The sequence below is a fragment of the Pseudorca crassidens genome, chromosome 5, assembly GCF_039906515.1.
Source record: "Pseudorca crassidens isolate mPseCra1 chromosome 5, mPseCra1.hap1, whole genome shotgun sequence".
In the NCBI taxonomy this organism is placed as follows: Eukaryota; Metazoa; Chordata; class Mammalia; order Artiodactyla; family Delphinidae; genus Pseudorca; species Pseudorca crassidens.
Window position 1 is genome coordinate 25,097,868 of NC_090300.1, and position 23,656 is coordinate 25,121,523.

The window sequence follows — 23,656 nt, forward strand, 5'->3', positions numbered from 1 at the left end:
GAAAAACAAATACCGTATGCTAACATATATATATGGAATGTAAGAATAAAAAAGTTATGAAGAACCTAGGGGTAAGACGGGAATAAAGACAGATACCTACTAGAGAATGGACTTGAGGATATGGGGAGGGGGAAGGGTAAGCTGTGACAAAGTGAGAGAGTGGCATGGACATATATACACTACCAAACCTAAAATAGATAGCAGTGGGAAGCAGCCGCATAGCACAAGGAGATCAGATCGGTGCTTTGTGACCACCTAGAGGGGTGGCGTAGGGAGGGTGGGAAGGAGGGAGATGCAAGCGGGAAGAGATATGGGAACATATGTATATGTATAACTGATTCACTTTGTTATAAAGCAGAAGCTAACACCACATTGTAAAGCAATTATACTCCAATAAAGATGTTAAAAAAAATCAGTGAAGTCAGACAAAGAAGACATATATCATATGATATCACTTATATGTGGAATCTAAAAATATGATACAAATGAACTTATTTACAAAACTGAAACAAACTCACAGACTTAGAAAAGAAACTTATGGTTACCAAAGGGGAGAGATGGCAGGAAGGGATAAATTAGGAATTTGGGATTAACATATACACAGTACTATATATAAAATAATCAACAAGTACCTCCTGCATAGCATGGGATACTCTATTCAATACTCCGTAAAAACCTAAGTGGGAAAAGAATCTGAAAAAGAATATATATATATATATATATATATATATATATATATATATATATATACTGAATCACTTTGCTGTATACATGAAACTAACATTGTAAATAAACTATACTCCAAAATAAGATATAAATTAAAAAAATAAAATGAATTGTTATTGTTGTTTACTACCTGTTCATCCCATTGGACCATAAGATCTATAAAAGTAGGAACTATATTGTGTCTTTCAAAACTTTATGCCCAGTATCTAGCTTAATGCCTGCCATTATGTCAGGCAATAAATATTGATATTTTGAATTATATGAATGAATTAAACATTTCTATAGTTTGAATTCTCACCATAATCCTTTTATATTTAACAGCAGAGAAACTTCATTTCTTCTATCATCTAAAGGGAACTTTCCCTGAGAAAGCTTACACATTATTGCTCCTTTGTTCTGTTCATATTAAGAAAAATTCATCTCAGAGGCACTGCTCCTGCCTTCTTTCTCCTGATCAACAGCACTGCTCCTACCGTCGTTTTTGTGCAAGATAGAGAGGATGAGGCTTTTGTAAATAAGGAGTGTATTGCCTTTGGAGAGAATCACAGATGTTTCTCAAACACAGAGGTTTGAGAAACAACCAACAGCTAGCACCCAGCTAAACAATAAGCTTCATTTCCTACATGAGACCACTCCTTCAAGACTAAGAGGGTGGCTGTTTTATCTAATGCACAGAAACCAACATAAAGAAACAAAGAAAAAGAAATATTTCCCCAAATTAAGAGGATAAAACTCCAGAAACAGACCCTAATAAAATAGAGTTCAAAATAATGATCATAAAGATGCTCACTGAGGTCAACAGAACAATGCATGAACAAAGGGAAATTTTCAAGAGAGAAAACATAAGAAAGTGCCAAACAGAAATCACAGAGCTGAAAAATATAATAACTGAAAAATTAAATAGAGGGGTTCAGCAGCAGCCTAGGTGAAGTGGAAGAAGGGATCAGTGAACTTTAAGACAGGGCAGTGGAATTCATCCAGTCAGAGGACCCCCACCCCCCAAAAAAAGAATGAAATAGAGTGAAGGTAGCTTAAGGTAAATCATCAAGTGGACACATATTTGCATTATAAGGGTCCCAGAAGAGGAAGACAGAGAAAGAGGCAGAAACCTTATTGGAAGAACAATAGCTGAACACTTTCCTAACCTGGGGAAGAAAACAGACATCCAGATCCAAGCAGACCAAAAAGTTCCAAATAAGATGCACTCAAAATGACCACACCAAGACACATTACAATTAAATTAACAAAAGCTGAAGACAAGGAGAGAATATTAAAAGCAGCAAGAGGAAAACAACTTTTTATGTACAAGGGTTTCTCCGTAAGACTATCAGCAGAATTTTATTCAGAAACTTGCAGACCAGAAGGAAGTGGCCAATATATTCAAAGTGTAAAAGAAAAGAAAAGAAAAGAAAACTGCCAGCAAAGAATATTCTACCCAGAAAAGTCCCTCAGATTTGAAGACAAGACAAAGAGTTTTCTAGACAAGCAAAAGTGAAGGAGTTCATCGCCACTAGACTGGCCTTAGAAGAAATAGTAAATGGAATTCTTCAAGGTGAAACAAAAGGGCACTAATCCGTAAGAGAAAAACATATCAAAGTATAAATCTTAATGGTAAAGGTAAATATATAGTTAAATCAGAATCCTCTAGTGTTGTAATGGTGGCGGGTAAATCACTTATAAATCTACTATGAAGGTTAAAAGACAAAGGTAGTAAAACTACCTATAACTACAATAATTTGTTTATGAATATGCAGGACCAAAGATGTAAACTGTGACAACAAAAACAAAATATGAGAGGGAAGAGTAAAAAGCTACAGCTTTAATATGCATTCAAACATAAGTTGTTATCAGCTTAAATAGGCTATTATAAATACAAGATGTTTTATACAAGCTTTATGGTAACTCCAAAGCAAAAATTTATAATTGATACACAAAATATAAAGAGAAGGGAATCTAAGCATACCACCATACAAAATCACCAAATCACAGAGGAAGAGAGGAACAAAAGACCTGTAAAAGAGCCAAAAAACAATCATAAATAGGAATAGTAAGGCCACACTTATCAATAATTACTTTGAAGAATTCAGTCCATTTATATTTAATCAAAAGACAGGATGCTGAATGGATAAATAAACAATCCAACTATTGGCTGCTACAGGAGACTCACTTCTGTTTTGAGAACAAACACAGATTAAAAATGAAGAGATGGAAAAATATACTCCATACAAAAGGAAACTGAAGAAAAACAGGGGTAGCTATACTTATGTCAGACAAAACAGGCTTTAAGCCAAAGACTGTTATAAGAGACAAAGGAGGTTATTATACAATGATAAAGGCATCAATCTAACAAGAGGATATAACATTTATAAATATTCATTCACCCAACATAGAAACACTAAATACATAAAGCAAATATTAACAGAAATGAAGGAAGAAATAGACAGCAATACAAAAATAGTGAAGGACTTCATTTTCAACAATGGTTAGATCATCAAGACAGAATATCAATAAGGAAACACTTCACTAAGATATTTACAGAATATCCATCCCCAAATAGCAGAATAAACATTCTTTTCAAGTGCACTTAGAACATTCTTCAGGATTTACCATATGTTAGACCACAAAACAAGCCTTAGTAAATTTAAAAAGACTGAAATCATATCAGGCATTTTTTTGAACCACAATGTTACAAAATCAGATCAATTACAAGAAGAAAAAAACTGGAAAATTCACATATATGTGAAAATTAAATTTTTCCTACTGTAAAACCAATGTGTCAAAGAAGAAATTAAAAAAAATATCGAGACAAATGAAAATAGAAATACAACATGCCAAAACTTATATGGGATGCAGCAAAAGCAGTTCTAAGAGGGAAGTTCATAGTGGTAAACAGCTACATCAAGAAATAAGAAAGATCTCAAACAACCTAACTTTACACCTCAAGGAGCTAGAAAAGAAAAGCTAATTAAGCTCAAAGTTAGTAGAATGAAAAAAACAGCAAAGATCAGAGAGGAGATAAATGAAAAAGAGAATAATAGACAATAGAAAAGAACAATAAAACTAAGAGTTGGTCTTTTGAAACGATAAAATAGAAAAACCCTTAGCTAGAGTCACAAAGAAAAAAGAGGATTTTAATAAAATTAGAAATGAAAGAGATGTTATAATAAGAGGAGACTATACCACAGAAAGAAAATCATAAGGATCATAAGAGACTGATATATGCCACCAAACTAGACAACCTAGAAAAAATAAATTCCTAAAATGATACAACCTATTAAGACTAATTTATGGAGAAATAGAAAATCTGAACAGACCAAGTGCTAGTAAGGAGATGGAATCAGTAATCCAAAACCCATCAACAAACAAAAGTTAAGCCAGATGGCTTCACTGGTAAATTCTATCAAAAAATTAAAGAATTACAAATCCTTTCAAACTCTTCCAAAATATACAAGAGGAGGGAACATTTCTAAACAAACTTTATGAGGCCAGTTTTACTCATACTAAAACTAGACAAGGCCACTACAGAAAATAAAATACAGGCCAGTATCTCTGAGGAACAAAATGCAAAAATTCTGAACAAAATATTAGCAAATGAAATTCAACTATGCAGTCAAAGATCATGCACCATGATCAAGTGAGATTTATTTCAGGGACACAAAAATGTTCAACATCTGCAGATCAATCAATGTGGTACATCACATTAACAAAATGAAGGGTAAAAATCATATGTCATCTTTTTTTTTTTTTTTTTGCGGTACGCAGGTCTCTCACTGCTGTGGCCTCTCCCGTTGCAGAGCACAGGCTCCGGACACGCAGGCTCAGCGGCCATGCCTCATGGGCCCAGCCACTCCGCAGCATGTGGGATCTTCCCGGACCAGGGCATGAACCCGTGTCCCCTGCATCGGCAGGCGGACTCTCAACCACTGCGCCACCAGGGAAGCCCCATATGTCATCTTAATAGATGCACAAAAAGCATTTGACAAAATTCAACATCCAATCATGATAAAAATTCTCAATAAAGTGGGTATAAAGGGAACATGTCTCAACATAATGAAAGCTGTATATGACAAACCCACAGTGAACATAATACTCAACAGTGAAAAACTGAAAGCCTTTGTTCTAAAATCAGAAACAAGAAAAGGATGCTCACCCTTGTCACTTTTATTTAACATAGCACTGGAAGTCCTAGTTAGAGCAATTAGGCAAGAAATAAAAATTATCCAACTTGGAAAGGAAGAAGTCTCTATTTGTAGATAATATGATAGTATACATAGAAAACCCTAAAGACTGTGCCAAAAAAAAAAAAAAACCTGTTAATGGGCAAGTTCAAGTAAATTACAGGATATAAAATATATATACAAAATTAGTTGCATTTCTATACACTAATGATGAATGAAGAGAAATTAAGTAAGAAAATAATCCACTTACAACAAAAAGAATAAAATATCTAGGAATAAATTTAACCACCAAGGTGAAAGACCTGCACAATGAAAACTATTAGACATTGATGAAAGAAATTGAAGATGACACAAATGAATAGAGAGATGTTCTGTGCTCGTGGATTGGAAAAATTACTGTTGTTAAAATATTCATATTGCACAAAGTAATCTACAGATTGAATGCAATCCCTATCAAAATTTCAATGGCAGTTTTCCACAAAAATATACTATCCTAAAATTTGTATGGGACCACAAAAGACTCTGAATAGTCAAAGCAATATTGAGAAAGAAGAACAAAGTTAGAGGTATCACAGTTCCTGATTTCAAACTATATTACAAAGCTATAGTAATCAAAACAGTATGATATTGGCATTAAAATAAGACACATGGATCAATGGAATATAATAGATAACCCAGAAATGAACCCACACATATGATCAACTAATTTATGACAAAGGAGCCAAGAACATAGAGGAGGAAATAACAGGCTAATAATGGTGTTGGGAAAACTGGATCACTATCTTACAGCATATTTAAAAATGAACTCAATATGCATGAAAGACTTGAGTGTAAGACCTGAAACCATAACACTTCTAGAAGAAAACATAGGGATAAAGCTCCTTGACATTGATTTTTGCAATGATTCTTTTTGGATTTGATACCTAAAACAAAAGCAATAAAAGTACAAATAAACAAGTGAGACTATGTCAAACTAAAAAGCTTCTGTACAGCCAAAGAAACCATCAATAAAATGAAAGGGAATCTACAGAATAGGAGAAAATATTTGCAAATCATATCTGATAAGGGTTAATGTCCAAAATCTATAAAGAACATATACAACTCAATATAAAGAACATATACAACTCAATAGCAAAAACCACCCAAACAGTCCATTAAAAAATGGGCAAAAGAACTGAATAGACATTTTTCCAAAGAGATACAAATAGCTTACAGGTACATGAAAAGGTATTCAACATCATTAATCATCAGGAAAATGCAAATCAAAACCAAAATGAGATATCACCTCACGCCTGTTAGACAAGTTATCATCAAAAAGACGAGAGATAACAAATGTTGGCTAGGCTGTGGAGGAAAGGGGACCCTGTGCAATGTTCCCGGAAATGTAAATTGGTGCAGACACTGTGGAAAACAGTACGGAGGTTCTGCAAAATATTAAAAAGAACTACCCAATGATCCAGCAATATCACCTTTGAATACATATAAAGGAAATTAAGTCACTGTCTTGAAAAGATATCTGCATGTTTATTGCAGCATTATTTACAATAGCCAAACATGGATACAACCTAAGTGTCTACTGAATGATTAATGGATAAAGAAAATATACACACACACACATATACATACAATGGAATATTATTTGTCATAACAAAAAGGAGATCCTGCCACTTTCAACAATATGGTAAAATATATTGGACTGAGAGAAATACTGCATTTATATGTCAAATTTATATCATTTATATATTGAGTTAAAGAAACAAACTTACAACACATTGGTGGTTGCCAGATGGGGGACAGGTGTGGGTGAAAGTGTTGAAAAGGTACAAACTCCCAGTTATAAGATTACTAAGTTCTGGGATGTAACATATAGCATGATGAGTGAAGTTAATAATACTGTATTATAATTTGGAAGTTGCTAAGAGAGTGGATCTTAAATTTCTTATCATAAGAAAAAATTTTAACTATGTGTGGTGATAGATTAACTAGAATTATTGTGGTATATATTTCACTATATATACATGTATCAAATCACCATATTGTTTACCTAAAACTCATACAATGTTATGTGTCAATTGTATCTCAATAAAACTGGGGGGAAAAAAAGGAAAAAATCATTCAGGAGTTGACAGTGTGGAAGGACCACTTGATTCAGTGCTTTATTAATTATGTGTACATTTCTTTTATTGTTAAATAATATGGCAAATTTCCTATTCCTGGGCTCTTTGGAAGAAGGAGAATTTGAGTTTTAGATCTATGTGTTCTGAGGATCACAACATGAGAAGCATGTTTCAAACTGACCATCACAGAGTCAGGAGGGTAAGTAACAGGCATCAGGAGCTGATGCTTAGAGGTAAGGGGTCAGGGGAACCAGGAATAATGAAAGCAATGAATGAGTTAAGGGGAGAGGCGGCTTTTGAATAAATAATGCAAAAGATAATAGTTACTATCAAGGCTGAACTTAAGTATGGTAAGACCAAGTATATTAGCTAGAGAGGACAAACACATTTATATAGCCATGAAGAAACAGACAAGACAAAACAAAACAAGCCCAAAACTAAGAAAACACTTCAGGCAATCTTATCACACAGAGGCTCCAAATCTTTCATTTGTAATGATATCTGTAGTTCTCTACCAGGTTTAATAAAAAATATGAGACCAAATCAGAGTCTTTGAAATTGGAGATTATCTAAATATATATGTAAGTGGAAATATGTTTTGTGTGTGTGTGTGTGTGTGTGTGTGTATGGATATATATACATACACACACAATCTCCAATATCACACCACATATATAGTATTATTCATATATCAGTGTGATATAAGTATATATATATATATATATATCAGTATGATATATGTATACACATATGATTCTATGCTTTCCATTAATATTCCAGAAAGGATTTAAGGTACCTGAATCAATATCTGTGTGTCATTTCAGTCACTCTAACTAAAGTCTCTGTAATCTTTAGGTCTTTGGAAGACACATCACACATTCAGCTGCTCAGAGAAAACCACCCATATTGCCATAATGAAGAAAGAATGTCAGAGAAGCATTGTCAGAGCTTTTGGATGTTTCTTACCATTTGAGGAGTTAAGCAGAGTTGAGTGCATTTGGCGGCCTTTGTGAAATTCATATATTTTATGATTGAAATTGTTTTATGACTTGGGAACTTATTGATAAAGCCTTGTAAAGTTATAGATAATAAATCACATTTAGTTACATATTGAATGTCATTTTCATTGAAATCACCCTGTTCTTTTAGTACACTTATCAAGATTTGTTATAACAATAACATTTGTTTTTTATTTTTAACTTTTTATTTTATATTGGAGAATAGTTGATTAACAATGTTGTGCTAGTTTCAGGTGTACAACAGAATGATTCAGTTATACATATACATATATCTATTCTTTTTCAAATTCTTTTCCCAATTAGGTTGTTACTGAATATTGAGTAGATTTCCCTGTGCTGTACAGTAGGTCCTTGTTGGTTATCCATTTTAAATATAGCAGTGTGTACATGTCAATCCCAAACTCCCTAATTATTCCTCCCCTCCACCCTTCCCCCCTTGGTAACCATGAGTTCAGTCTCTAAGCCTGTGAGTCTGTTTCTGTTTCGTAAATAAGTTCATTTGTATCATTTTTTTTTAGATTCCCCATATAAGCGATGTCAGACGATACTTCTTTCTCTGACTTACTTCACTCAGTATGACAATAATATTTGTAATCTTTATTCATTGTTTAATATCCTTGTTCCTTACTAGACTGTTAGCTCCATGAAGGCAAGAGCCATGTTTTTTAGTATGTCATTGTAAACCTAGGAAAGTACCTAGTACTTAATATCTAATGAATAAATTTATGAATTTAAAAGATTGAAAATTGGCAATGACTTTGAAAATCCAAGATGTATAGTTGTCATTCTTTCAGGCTAAAGTGAAATTCATTTAATATTTCTGGAAAGCTCCATGTAAGAACATTGTTTATGTTTCCTGAGGTGTCAATTGCCATATCAAAGGTCTTGTTGCCGGATAACCATGCCCTAAATTTTCATACTCAAAAGGCAGTAAACTCCCCTGTCAATCTTTCACAAAATGCAGTTAACACTAAGTTTGGGTTGACACATTCACCATCAAAATTTTAGCAACTTGATGCTGGGTAAGTTGTTTAAAATACTTTCACTAAATAACAAATGCTGGGAAGGGTGTGGAGAAAAGGGAACCCTCCTACACTGTTGGTGGGAATGTAAGTTGCTGCAACCACTATGGAAAACAGTACAGAGGTTCCTCAGAAAACTAAAAATAGAATTACTGTATGATCCAGCAATCCCACTCCTAGGCATATACCTGGACAAAACCATAATTCAAAAAGATACATGCACCCCTATGTTCATAGCAGCACTATTCACAATAGCCAAAACATGGAAACAACCTGAATGTCCATTGGCAGATGAATGGATAAGAAGATGTGGTACATATATACAGTGGAATACTACTTAGCCATAAAAAAGAACAAAATAATGCCACTTGCAGCAAGAGGGATGCAGCTAGAGATTATCATACTAAGTGAAGTTAAGTCAGAAAGAGAAAGACAAATACCATATATCACTTGTATGCGGAATCTAAAATATGGCACAAATGAACCTATCTATACAACAGAGACAGGCTCACAGACTTGAGAGATCAGACTTGCGGTTGCCAAGGGGGAGAGGGGGAGGGAGAGGGATCAACTGGGACTTTGGGGTTGGTAGATGCAAATTATTACATTTAGAATGGATAAACAGCAAGGTCCTACTGTATAGCCCAGGGAAGTATATCCAATCTCCTGGGATAAACCAAAATGGATAAGAATATTAAAAAAAGAATGTGTATAACTGAGTCACCATGCTGTATAGCAGAGATTGGCACAGCATTGTAAATCAACTAAACTTCAATAAAAAAAAATACTTTCACTGAAAATTTGTATTTTTCCCTAATTAGTATTCAAATACTCTTTCTACTTTTTTTCTTCATAGCTCCTATGCTGTGCTTGTTACATGATTATTAAAAATGATTGGCACATGTGGGTGGCCCCACCCCTCACTGGCCCAGTTCCCAGCAGCCCTTAGTAAAGGTGATACATAGAACATGATGCTTACCCTTAAGATCCCTTAAACACCCATCCATTCATCTTAAATACTCCCAGTCCTACTGCATCTGGGGCTGAGGCTCCTGGGAAGTGGGGCCATTGCCTGATCTAGAGCAGGGTTTCAAGCTTAGAGTTGATTCCCCTCTCCACCAACATTCCTACTGTTACAGTGCTATTTGTGGCCTTTTTAGAAATATTTGGCAATTTCTTACTGGTATTATCTTAGGAAAATTTTTCTAAAACTTGGAAATAAGGGGAAAAAAATGATTGCAAGTCCTTTCAATATCGTGTCACAAAAGTGCTTCTCCAGGGACTTCCCTGGTGGTCCAGTGGTTAAGACTTTGCCTTCCAATGCAGAGGGTACGGGTTTGATCCCTGGTTGGGGAGCTATGATCCCACATGCCTCAGGCCAAAAAACCAAAACAAAACAGAAGCAATATTGTAACAAATTCAATAACGACTTTAAAAATGGTCGGCATTGAAAAAAAAAATCTTTAAAAAAAAATTAAAGAAAAGAAATGCTTCTCCAACTTTATTATTAATGACCTGAATGACCCGGTGATATTTTTAAAATGCAGATTCTGACTCAGTGCATGTGGAGTGGGGAACCCAGATTCTGCAGTGCTGCTAGACGATGCTACACATTTTGAATAGCAAGGCTCGAGGGCAAATTGCTGAAAGCCCTTGTAAAAGTCCGTGCCACTTTCTAGGGCAGAGGTTCTCAAACTTGGTTGCACGTTAGAATCACTGGGGGAGGTTTTAAAAATCCCGCTGCTCAGGCCTTACTCAGTTTCCAAGTAGATGGGAATATTTGGGGTAAGACCTAGTTATCAGTATTTTTTAAAACTCCCTAGCTGTTTCTAATATGCTCTAAGGGAATATAACTTTGTTTACACAACTGCACAGGGCCATTTTACAGTTCTGTAAAACTGTTAAGCTGTGATGGTTTTATTGCCCTGTAGGACTTTAACTAATTTTGTATCTAATTTGGTACTTTATTTCAGCGTTTTTTTTCCTACTGACTAAAAAATTCCAATTTCTCAAATTTTATTTTGTCATCTTGCTAGTTTCCTCAATAAAGTTAAATAAAACTTTGACACATAATGCTTTGATGGTTTTCGTATGTTTTATCCAATCTATTATCATAATTTCTCAGCTAGTAGCTACATTTTCTCTTTTGTTTGAGCAGCAGCCAATCTTTTTTGTGGAAGTTGGTAATGAATACATTATAAATTCATACATTATTTGGGGGTCTCCATACACCTCCTACCATTCTTGGTACAACACTAATCAAACCAACAATTCATTGCTAGTTTAGTAATTATTGACATACTTGATATTAAAGTACATTTCTGGAAATCAGATTTACACTGCGACCTGTACCGATTCACTATCATTTGGAAGATAGTTCCCTCTTTTATTTACAAGAGAAATGCCACAGCATAACCAACAGCTGGCTTGGACATGGAGCTCTTTTCCTACAGTGGGGCTGAATTGGCTCTACTTCACCTACATTTTCCCCCAGCTTCTCCTTATGACTGATGGCTCCCACTTGCAGGATGTCAGGACAGGGTCTGAGGGATTGCCTTTAGCAGAGTAAATTGGCCCACTTAGGGATCAAACCTGTGAACTTGGCTTCATGAGCACAGTAATCTTAGCAGAGGCACGAACCTGCCACTTTATCAGCTGATTGATTTCACTGAAAGTTATGATTCTGAAATTGTTCTGCTTCTCAGCTAAAGAAACATTGTGTTAGAGATGGGTAACGGTGGGTAAAGGGGTAAAATATGCTTTTGAGTTAAAAATATAAAAATTAAGATTTAATGAAAAATAACTAAAATGTATTTATATATTAAAAAAAAATCTCATACAAGTAAGGGCATCTAGCCTGAGTTCATATCGTCTCTTCTTTTTAGGCTTCACCTTTAATATAGTCTTTCAATTTTAAAAAATAAAGTATGTTTTACCTACACAGCTATATTTATTGCCAATTTTCATAACACACAGTAAATATGTAAATATTAGAAAGACTCTAAAGTAATGACATGCTTCAGATGGAAGTCTTTCCCTTCAATTTTGTCCTCCTGCAAGTTATCCACTTATTCTGAAGATTACATAAAATCTTCTTTGGATAATTTTGGACATGAAAAATATTCTCTTATTTGAAACTCTCTGACTTCATATGGTCCAGTCTTTGAGTGTCTTCCACTATGACAAGTCACCTTTTTGGACAGATATGATTATAGGAATTGGCTGGGAGTCATTTCAGGTCAAATCTGTTGAGTGAGATGTAGATTTAAGTTGTTTTAATTAACTGTGGATACGATATGTGATGTGATAAATAACAAAACTGCTTTTCTCAAGTGGCTTATAAACTAGTCTTGAAGGCTCTTCCCAAAAGGGAGTTTCAAAATATTCTAAGATAATGGAAAAGTTAATGGAATAAGTAAAATTTGTCATGGTGAATACTGTGAAGGGCATTATTTATTTTGACATTAACTTTCTGGAAGTATTTATATTTCATTTGGTTTTGTTTTTGATTCATTATACATAGATACAATATTCTAGTACTTGTTTTAAAGTAGTATTAACATGATTGGTTCTAATTAAATTTCTTTTTGCCTTAATTGATTATTTTAGGAAAAACAAGAGGTTCACGGGCTGTCTCTAAGAGAAAGGGAGCCACAGAAAGATGACGTTTTACAATTTAATTCTTGAATAATTGGAATTAATTTTTTGCAGAAAATGTTTATGATCAGTGAATTCATACATTTAATTTATAATGAAACTTTAGCTATTAATCAAATGGTTAGCTTCAATGTCTTTTGGGATTAAAGTTATTAACTGTTAAAACATAACCATTTGACATAAAGAATTTTTCAATTTATATTTTCCAACCAGCAGTGAAAATTGTTTTTTTCAAAATATTAACTGCTACCAATGAAGTCTAATGTCATTAATTAAATAAGGTATTTCATAGAGAATAAAGGTCAAAACTGCTAGAAATTTCAAAAGCCCTTCCTGACTATCATCTACTCAGCACCCCTTCCTTTTTTTGGTAATAGTATACCTCATTTCCACTGAGAAAAGATCTGTCAACCACTGATCACCTTAATGGGATTTGGGGGCAGATCTGGGCATAATCATCTGGCCAATCAGAATATCCTACCAACACCATCTATAATAATTGGCTCAGGGATTGGTCTGTAATTGAAGCTGAGCCAGTAAGAGTCAATGCCAGAATTTCTGCTGGGCATTTTGGTCATGATGTCTTATTTTGCATCTGGAGTGGTCAAGAAAGCTTAGAGCTTAGAGCTGCTGGTTGGCCATCTTTGTTAGTAAGTGGGGAGAGCCAGTCTGAGAAAAATGACAACCCCAGAAAACGTGGGCTCAGAGAAGGAGAGATAGATTACTGATGCCTTTTTTGGACACTTGGATACAATCCTACCAATGGCTGCCTTAGCCATGGTTTTTCATTTAAGAAGAAATGCCTTCCATATTTGATTAAAGTACTTTGAGTTGGGTTGCTATCACTGGCAACAAAACATCCTGGCTGTTAACAAGTAGATGATAAAATCATGACTTATTTCCTCATCATCTTATTATTTATTTTTAAGTTAAGCACTCAAAAATTAAAGTCCATTAATACATTTTGATAATGGAAAAAAAAACTGAAGAGCAAAACAGTGAATGCTATAGAACACTAATTCATTTGCTTCTCAGTCAACAACATTCATTAATTGCATCTGATAAAGCTAGAAAAGAAATAGGAGTGGTTCTTATAATGCTAATAGAGATAAAACAAAACAAAAAAATATATACAATGAGATTCATAGAGCCAAGACTAAGAAGTATTTTAGAAAATATTCCAGCAGGGGCTTGGAAGATATAGTAAATGATCACTAAGATTCTTCTTAAATATGAGGGTCTGTGATTTTTTAAAATTCCAAAATGGTAGATAAATGCAATTATTTAAAAAATATAAGTAAATTTAAGTGAGATAAGTGATCAGAGCTTTGTGAAAATAGAAGAGAGTATAAAAGACGGTAAGCATTCAGTTGGATTTTAAAGGAGGGAGGGTATTTAGTTACTAGAGAAATTGTATTTTTCTTCCATATTATTTTTATTTTATACTAAATTACTTATAGCAGCAACTTTCATGGATTAATATGATCTTAGTATCTAATATCGCAAATATTCTTGTTAAATAGTTGTATACTTTCATTTAAGACTTTCTAAAGACTTTTCTACAACTTTCAATAGCAGATGTAAGCTATTATATACAGAATGGATAAAAACAAGGTCCTACTGTATAGCAGAGGGAATTATATTTAATATCCTATGATAAACCATAATGGAAACGAATATAAAAAAGCATGTCTATATATGTATCACTGAATCACTTTGCTGTACAGCTGAAATTAACACACTGTAAATCAACTATACTTCAATCAAAAAAGACTTTCTAGAATATTGCTATGTTCATTTGGCTTGCAATGGAAGACGAGCTACAAAATATAAGACAACGTGATTAAATATAAGAGATATAGAGATATAAGTGGAGATAAAAATTGGAGAAACAAGTAAAAATATTTACAGCAGTGTTTCTTAAATAGGGGTTCACTTCAGAACCATCCATAAAGCTTTTTATAAACATACAGCTAAAGACCCTATCCCCAATGCTCCTCTTCAATAGATATGAGATGTGTTCCAGGCATTTTTATGTAAAGCCTCACAGATGATTCTAATGAATAACACTGTTTGAGAATAGCTGGGCTAGAGATAATGCAACAACTTAAGTTAACGCTTATATTTAGCACTAGTACTAGATGTGTATGTATAATGCCCCAAAGTATCCTTTATGTGGGATCTACAAAAGAGTGTCCTATGATCATATATGTGCATATTAGCACAGTAAAACCATACCAAACATAAAAAGCAGTTTAATAGATTAATCTTGTGCTTTTCAAACCTGACTACGAAACCCTTTAGTAATGTTATATACCAATTATTATGCTACTGATTAATAACTAGTTTCCACAGAAACGCACATGAACAGAAACTCGTTAGGAACTCTCAAATATAACTGTGTTGACTTCAAAATGAAGGTATTTTCCATTAACCACTTTTAACCTAGCAACCTGATCATTAACTATAGGGTCAAGGTAGTTTGAAAGATATTTACTTTTAAATGCTTTTGTTTTCCGTAAGTACATACTTTTGCACTAGTCACTAGAATGTAATCTTCAGTGTCAAACTGGCTAGAAAGACTTTCAAGAAAAGCAAAATTTTGGTTGCTTTTCCCAACTTTTAGCTAACCGAATAATTCAGGGTATAAAAAAACATATTCCCCAAAGAACACACAGGTAGAACTCATGTGTTTCAGAACTTAATGAGAAAGGTAAGCTTTTTTTTGTTGTTAATAGTTTTAATTTAGAGCTACCATTTTTGTTGTACTGCAGCTTGTGATTTACTTACTAGATCAGAAATACATGAGTTTTTAAGAGATGTGTATTGTAAAGGATCAAAACTCATGGTTCTAAAGTGTCAAGAAAGTGATATAAAAATGGGTTAGATTCTGACTCACACTCCCCAGATAGCAAAGATCTCACTACTTTCTACCAGCAATACTTTGCTCTCTCATGCTTGATGCAGTATTACGTAGTGTTTCAAAGCAAGACCTTTTGAAGTTTCTGCCATGGTCAGAAGGTTTCATGTGGGTTTCTTCTATATGTGCATCTCTGGGTCTTCTTCGGCTGTGCTTGTTTTTTTGTGTGTGTGACTTCTAGTTTCACACAGATGTTTGAAGGTTACAGTTTTCTGGGTGCCAGTGAATAAAGGCAATGCTCTATTTCCTGCTGTCCTACAACTTCCATAAAAGAGGTATAACTTCAAAGAACTGTTTCCAGAGTATATAGTTCTTCCTTTTTGAGGAAATGAAACTTTTTGGTGTCTGATCAGTTTTTATTATTGTTTTTTGAATTTTGTATCTTTGCGACCCAGGTACTATTAATCAGGGCTTTACCTTACTTATGAAACCTCCAAGAAAGTCATAGGTCTTCAAATGCTTAGTATTGTTAGCAGTATTATAAAATGATGAAAGCCTGGCTACATCTGCTAAAAATACTATTTACTAATACGGTATGTATGGTACTGTGATAGTATATTTCCCAAATGTTTATTTCAATGCTATTACTTTTTATTAATTCCTGGCTATTTATTAATGTGATAGACTAAGCTAGTGTTGCAGCATCCTTACTTCTGCTTTTTCCAAGTCCAACCTAGACTGTTTACATCAATGCAATATTCACCTTTAAATAATTGTCTTGAAATAGCTTCATATTCTCTCTCTCAATATTTATATACATATACACACATATATTTACACACACACACACACACTATTTTAAATCCTGCCTATAGCAAATATAACAGGTTAAAATAATACAAAAAGCCCCACCAGGTTTTCCAGGTTTCTTAGAGCATTCTGAAGTTTTCTTTCAGCATCTTGTTGCTTTCGAAGTCCAATTTTCCTGAAATATTTTCTATCATTGAATGCTCCCATACTATAGGAACTGTGAGCCATAATCTCTAATTTAGCACCATTTTCTTATCTATACATTATTGTTTACATCAAGTGTGATATCTTTGGCAATCAATTTTAACGGGCAGGTATTAACTTTCAACAGTGGCCTGCATTTGATGGTAGTGATAAAGAGCATTGCAACAGAATGCCCCTAAATTAATCTGCCAGTTTGACCCAGTAACTGACATGCATACTAAAACACTGATGTGAATTGAAAATAAAATAACTGCACTTGACAGATATAATAGTTTAAGTGATTTCAAATTAACCACATCCCACTGACCGCAAGTAAAGAATGTGTGCTTTCCCCTGTGATGCAACGTGCTCTGGGGGCTCATTATACAGAGTGGAGTAAGTAAATCCAGAGTAGAGTAATTGATGCTGGGAAAGAGTGACAGCTACTTAATGATTCTCAAACTTACACATAAAGATATCACAGGCACTTTACGCGTTATTTTTCTCTCTTCAATTTTGTAACATTATAAGCTTAAAACTGGATTGTGTAGTAATTTTAAAACATGATAGCTCTTAAGAAAATGCTTCAGCAAAACAACAAATAAATGACTTTTACATGAAAGGAAATCTAGATGTTATCACAACCTTACTTCTCTGCTATTCCTCTAAGAACTCATGTAATTATTATCTGAATGTTAACCTCCTTAGTTTTTATATTAAGAGTATAAAAAACTTATTTCATGCATGTGTTGTTGTATACATTTTGCTTCTCTTTTTAGGGCAATATTGTTGTTAAAATATTTTTTGAAAAAGCAGAAATGTTAAAATATCTAAAAATTAAAACCAAAATAAGATAGTTTTTTCTTCCTGAAAAATTTGGTTAACATCAAGTTCATGCTGAGGAACAGGTGAGCAGTTGAATAAATGAAGCCTTTGGCCTTCCATTTCATCTAATGTGAATACAGCTGGCAGCGGAATTTTTATTTAGAGAATGAAGTTAGCAAAGCTATTTGGTTTATTCAAATCAGGTAAGATTTCTCAGGGGTTATGATTTACCACTCATTTCTAAAATATAGTTTTTTTAATTGACCATGAAGAAATGGCTCAACAAAATTTGCCCTTAAGACATACTAATATATAATTTTTATTTGATTGGCTGTTCCCTGAGAATTGACTTTCAGACATTTTAGGTTAAGGGCCAAATTTATCTGCTCTCATCAGGCTACTAGAAGAGTATACAAGTGACTATGATTTTTCTTTCCCTCTTTCATTTAATAAGCAGTACTTAGTTCTTCTGCTAGTAATGTGCTAGCTTCTCTGCTAGATGTTTGATAAAAAGATATACAAAAATATTTCCTTTAGCTTGGAGGAGAAAAATTCTATCGGTGCACCAGTGAAAAGTGCTGTAATACATAAACGCTCCTACAGGTGTTGGGAACCCAGAGCATAATATGTCAGTGAATTCTGGAAAAATTGGTTTGTGGAAGAGTTGAAGGCTCAGATGAGTGATGTAGGAGAAGAGGGTATGTGGGGACATTCTAGAGAGGGGTATTGGGATATGCAAATGCATAGAGGTAGCAGAGAATACAATCTCCTTGGAAAACCATAAGTGCTTGGGTAACATACTATAGTGGGCTGTGTGGAGATGATAAGACCAAAAACACCAGCAAGGTGAAGAATATGAAGGCACTTAAAAATATTTTGCTAAGGAATTTTTAATGTATATATTCATTCATTCATATTTCAACATATATTTATATGCAATACATTGTGCCTGGTACTGGAGCACAATGGCAAACAAGAAAGATACGGGTACCATAGTCATATTATTTATTATTTATAGGAAAGGCAGATAATATACGTCCCTTACAGGGAAATTGCAGGGTGTACTAGGAATACATGGGATGGACACCCCAGATCACTCAGGGGATTACAGAAAATTTCCACAGAAAAGGAACATACAAAGAGAGATCTGAAATCTACAGGAGGATTAGGCTGATGAATGGGGGTGAATAGTGAAAAGAGTTTTCTAGAAAGAGGGAACAGCACATGAGAAGGCTTGGAGGCAAGCAGGCATGATACATGCTCAGGGAACTGAAATAAATTCTGTATGGCTGACGCTTAGAAGACGAGTGGAGGAGACCAATGTGAGAAATAAACCTGGAACAATAAGCAGGGATTAGGCCATACCCATATCATGTGAGGGTGATATGGAGTTTGGACTTTCCCTTAGCACAGGGAAGAGCTGTAGAAAGCTTTTAGGCTGGGGAATGGCAGATGTAAGTTGGCACTTATGAAAGCTCTTTGAGGCAGCATTATGTATTGCGAGGGCCAAATGAGGCAGAAAGAGCAACGGGTACTTACACTAGTATTATCTAGTTAAGAGGTGACAATAACTTGGATTAAAGGAATAATAATGGAAATGAAGAAACATGAACAGAATGTTAATATATAATGGATGAGGAATTGACTGATTTTAGTCATTGATTATATATGGAGAAGGATAAAAATGAGTCATGGATTATACTCAGGATTCTGATTTAGGTAATCAGGAAAATGACTGTGACACTCACTTAGATAGGTGACAAATGAGAAGTTGCAGACGTGGATGAGTAAGGAGTTTAGTTTTTGATTTGGTAATCTTGAGGTGGCTGTAAACTTATAAGTATAAATGTCCAGGAGGCATTTGCATGTATTACTCTGAAATTTTAGAGAGACATAAAATAGGGAAGAGATTTGAAAGCATGATGGTGATGACAGTTGAAGCTGAAAGAGAATAACATTGTTCATGGAACTGGATTAGAATCAAAGCTAAAGGAACACCAATATTTAACTAGAGCAAGTAGAGGGGCCTGTGAAGGGAACACAGTTATAGCCAGAGGGAGGATGAGTATCAAGAGGACAGACTCATAGGCCTAGAGGAAGAGAGTATTTCAACAGCATCAAACGCTACAGAAATGACTGAAAAGGAACACTGGAATTACCAATGATGATCTTGGTAAAAATAGTTTCTATTATATAAAGAATTTGGACCAATAGCAGCGAGAGTGTTCTGGAAAGGGAACAGGGTGTAAAAAGGCTTGGAGCCAGCAGACATAGTATACGCTTGGGAAACTGCAATGCTTCCAGGATGAGTGGAAGAGACCAATGTGAACAGTAAACCTGGGACAACACCCAGAGGGCAGTAGGTTGATGAGTGTGTGTGGAGTGACTGAAGACTACAAAGAAAACTTTCAAAAAGCTGTGCTACAAAAAGGGGGGAAGAACAGGTGTTTCATATCCATCAATAACATTTTAGAATTAGTGGTTTTTTTTTTTTTTTTTTTTTTAGATGAGAGAGGCTTAAACATGTTAAATATTGATGGGAAGGATCCAGGAGAGAAGGAAAGGTTGAAGATTAAGGGTTGACCTCTATGCGTGTGGTTGCTGTTGGATAAGAGAGATGTGAAGCCCGGTGAAGTGAAACCCATGTGCCTGCTATTAGAATGGAAATGAGAGGTTCACAGCAAGAAACAATGTGAGTGTGGTCCCTCCCATTTGGAAGGTTCAAGCAGAGGCACTATCTCTCGGTGTAACTGGGTGGGAGCCTGGCTAGAAGATGGGCACACTGCAGAATAGAATTACTATTTTATAAATAGAAGTGTAAAAGTCATGTTAAGAGGTGGAAAATTATTTTCCCCACCAGCCTCACGTAGACTGATCAAGGTGGTCTTTGGGAAAAAAATCTCATTTATTGTATGAAGTTATTATAGTCATCAGGTACTCTAAGAAGTAACATGGCCATAGCAATGGTATATGAGCAAAGATATCTCCCTATGTCCAAGAGAAACAGAAGTCACTCTCTCCCTTGTTAAGGGGAAGAAGCTGGCATAGGTGAAGATTCCATTTGCAACCACTTGAAACTGATGCAAAAGTTTGTGATACCCAATAAATGATGGAGACATATTCCAATTTCCTTCGAGGAGATACATTGTCCTGACTGTGGAGGAGGACTTACAGAACTGCAGAAGTAAAAAAATAATCTGGGTTGAGGGAGAATTAAATGTTGGAGAAGCATTCACATAGGATTACTTTCTAAAGGCTTAACCCCCGTGGCAATTTGTAACATAAGTGGATTAGATAAACAAATGCACAGTTCTTAAACAAAAGCACAAACTGTATTGTATGGAAGCTAAGTCTTCATTTAATTCCAGCATTTATTTGTTCTGTAGAAGATGGCTGAAATAACATTCAGTACAACGGTTGGTATCCCCACTTCCCTACCTTAGCCATGATCATCTCGAGTGTACTTATTCCACATTGTGGAAGGTCAGGAGAACAGAAATACCAACCAATAAGTTGTTGCCTAGACCAAATACCTTAAAGATCAATTATTTCATTTTCTTCCCTATCGGGGAACAGAATACAAGGGACTTGGGGAACAGAATACAAGGGAACAGAATACAAGGGACTTGGTTATATGTGTGATAAAGTCATGGTAGTAACAATTTGCCTGGGTGTGTTATTTTTATTTGGCCATAGAAGCCTATGTTAGGTATGGGTAATTGTAACACTTTAGTTCTTCCATCAATATATTAATTTGTGTAACTTCCACTAGAACTTTCGAGTTAGGAACTATCACTATTCACATTTTATAAATGAAGAAACTGAGGCACAGAAAGATTAGGTAACTTGCCCAAGTATTACAACTCAGAAATGGCCACACCAAAATTTGAGCCTAGGAATGCTATTTCCAAGGCCCACACATTTTTTTTTTTTTTGCGGTACGCGGGCCTCTCACTGTTGCGGCCTCTCCTGTTGCGGAGCACAGGCTCCGGACACGCAGGCTCAGCGGCCATGGCTCAGGAGCCCAGCCGCTCTGCGGTATGTGGGATCCTCCCGGACAAGGGCACGAACCCGCGTCCCCTGCATCGGCAGGCGGACTCTCAACCACTGCGCCACCAGGGAAGCCCAAGGCCCACACATTTAACTAATATAGACAAATTACTCTTAGCCATTTGTTTCCTCATGAGATTGGACTGGAGATAAAATTAAGAACACTGTAGAAAACAATTTGAATTCTGGCCATGAGGAAGTGATAGGTATTAGACTTATACTCCTGTTTAAAACAATTATACAACTAGATAATACATATATTCTGGCCAATATACATGAAGCAATTATTTTTAGGCAATTGGGAGGCTCTACGGTAGAGCAGAGATCCTTGAGAAAGGGAAGTACATGAAGTGAACTCCACATTTACGCTGCCCTTCTGCTGAGGGATTTCTCCATATTATGCCACAGGAAAGTAGACCCAAACACAAATCTTCAGTTCCCTTGGTAGAAGATACAGCGATTGGATTTAGCACTGCAGAGGTGTTAGAAATTTGAGGATCAGGTATGCAGATCCCAGACTGGGGAAAGCTGTGCGGAGAAAGAGCTCCACAGTCTTTATGAAAGTCCCCTTGAGCATTTGGCTAAAAAGTGAAGTCTGGTAGAGAATAGCCACTGGTGAATTTTGAGCTGAGTAGAGTTTCTGCAGGTGATCCTGTGCTGAAGTTCTGACAAGCCAGAGTGAAGAGACCTTGTTGAACATCCTGAATGTTCAACTGATTTCCCAGAAAGGCCATGCATTAAAATTAGGACTACTCTAGCACAGGTATAACAACTATTCTAGTCTTCCTTAAACAAAAATTAAAACAATATTGGGCAAAGTAAATCTGACATGCCAGTAAACCAGTTTTCTGACATAACAACTCTTAAAAAAAACACAAAAACTCACGCAGGAGAGGTGGTCCCAAATGGTGACATACGACGATCCTGAACTCACCTCCTCCCATGGACATTGAATCTACAGCTACATATGGAAAAATTTCCTCTGAAAAAACCTGAAAAACAACTGAGAAACTCCTCCAACGGGCAAACAAGAAAAGGGTCACACAAAGGCAAGTAGAAGAGGCAGAGATGTGGTCTTTCCATAAACCCCTGGAAAGACCCACATTCAGGAGGGAAATCACAAACCCACAGCTTCTCCCTGAGGAGCAAAGGGTTCATACCCCACATCAGGCACCCCAACTTTTAAGATCTGCACCTGTCAGACAAGCCCCCAAATCATCTGGCTTTGAAAGCAACAGAGATTGTGGCCATAAGACCCAAAATGCTGAAGCAAACTGAGAAACTGCTCTTAAAGGGTTCATGCACACACTCACCCCAGGGTCCAGTGCAGAAGCAGCCATTTGAAAAATGCCTAGACTTTATGACAAAGAGATTCATTTGCCAATCTTAAAAGTGTAGGCCTGAGGGGCAGGGTCCTGTTGGGAAACTTTCTGGGAACAGAAGAGCTGGTGGGAACCATTTTTGCACTCTCTCTCTACATAGCTAAAGCTGGAGGGTGCCTTTTTTTTTTTAATTTTATTTTTTTTTAACATCTTAATTGGAGTATAATTGCTTTACATTGTTGTGTTAGTTTCTGCTGTATAACAAAGTGAATCAGCTCTATGTATACTTATGTCCCCATATCTCCTCCCTCTTGCATCTCCCTCCCACCCTCCCAATCCCACCCCTCTAGGTGGTCACAAAGCACTGAGCTGATCTCCCTGTGCTATGTGGCTGCTTCCCACTATCTATCTATTTTACATTTGGTAGTGTATATATGTCCATGCCACTCTCTCACTTCGTCCCAGTTTACCCTTCCCCCTCCCCGTATCCTTAAGTCCATTCTCTACATCTGCGTCTTTATTCCCGTCCTGCCCCTAGGTTCTTCAGAACCATCTTTTTTTTAGATTCCATATATGTGTGTTAGCATACGGTATTTTTTTTCCTCTTTCTGACTTACTTCACTCTGTATGACAGAATCTAGGTCCATCCACCTCACTACAAAATAACTCAATTTCGTTTCTTTTTATGGCTGAGTAATATTCCATTGTATATATGTGCCACATCTTCTCTATCCATTCAGCTGTCAATGGACACTTAGGTTGTTTCCATCTCCGGGCTATTGTAAATAGTGCTGCAATGAACACTGTGGTACATGGCTCTTTTTGAATTATGGTTTTCTCAGGGTATATGCCCAGGAGTGGGATTGCTGGGCCATATAGTAGTTCTA

At 35.6% G+C, this 23,656-nt stretch overlaps 2 long non-coding RNA genes across 5 annotated transcripts in view; one reads left to right on the forward strand and one right to left on the reverse strand.

The window, feature by feature from the left end:
• Positions 1-11,090, forward strand: part of LOC137224729 (uncharacterized) — a 315,621-nt gene extending 304,531 nt beyond the window's left edge. For both annotated transcript variants that reach the window (XR_010943482.1, XR_010943481.1), the window contains 2 exons: positions 7,134-7,220; positions 7,877-11,090. This is a non-coding gene — a long non-coding RNA (uncharacterized lncRNA). The remainder of the gene's footprint in view (positions 1-7,133; positions 7,221-7,876) is intronic.
• LOC137224728 (uncharacterized) overlaps positions 1-23,656 on the reverse strand; it is a 398,425-nt gene that overhangs the window by 47,290 nt on the left and 327,479 nt on the right. The window lies entirely within an intron of this gene.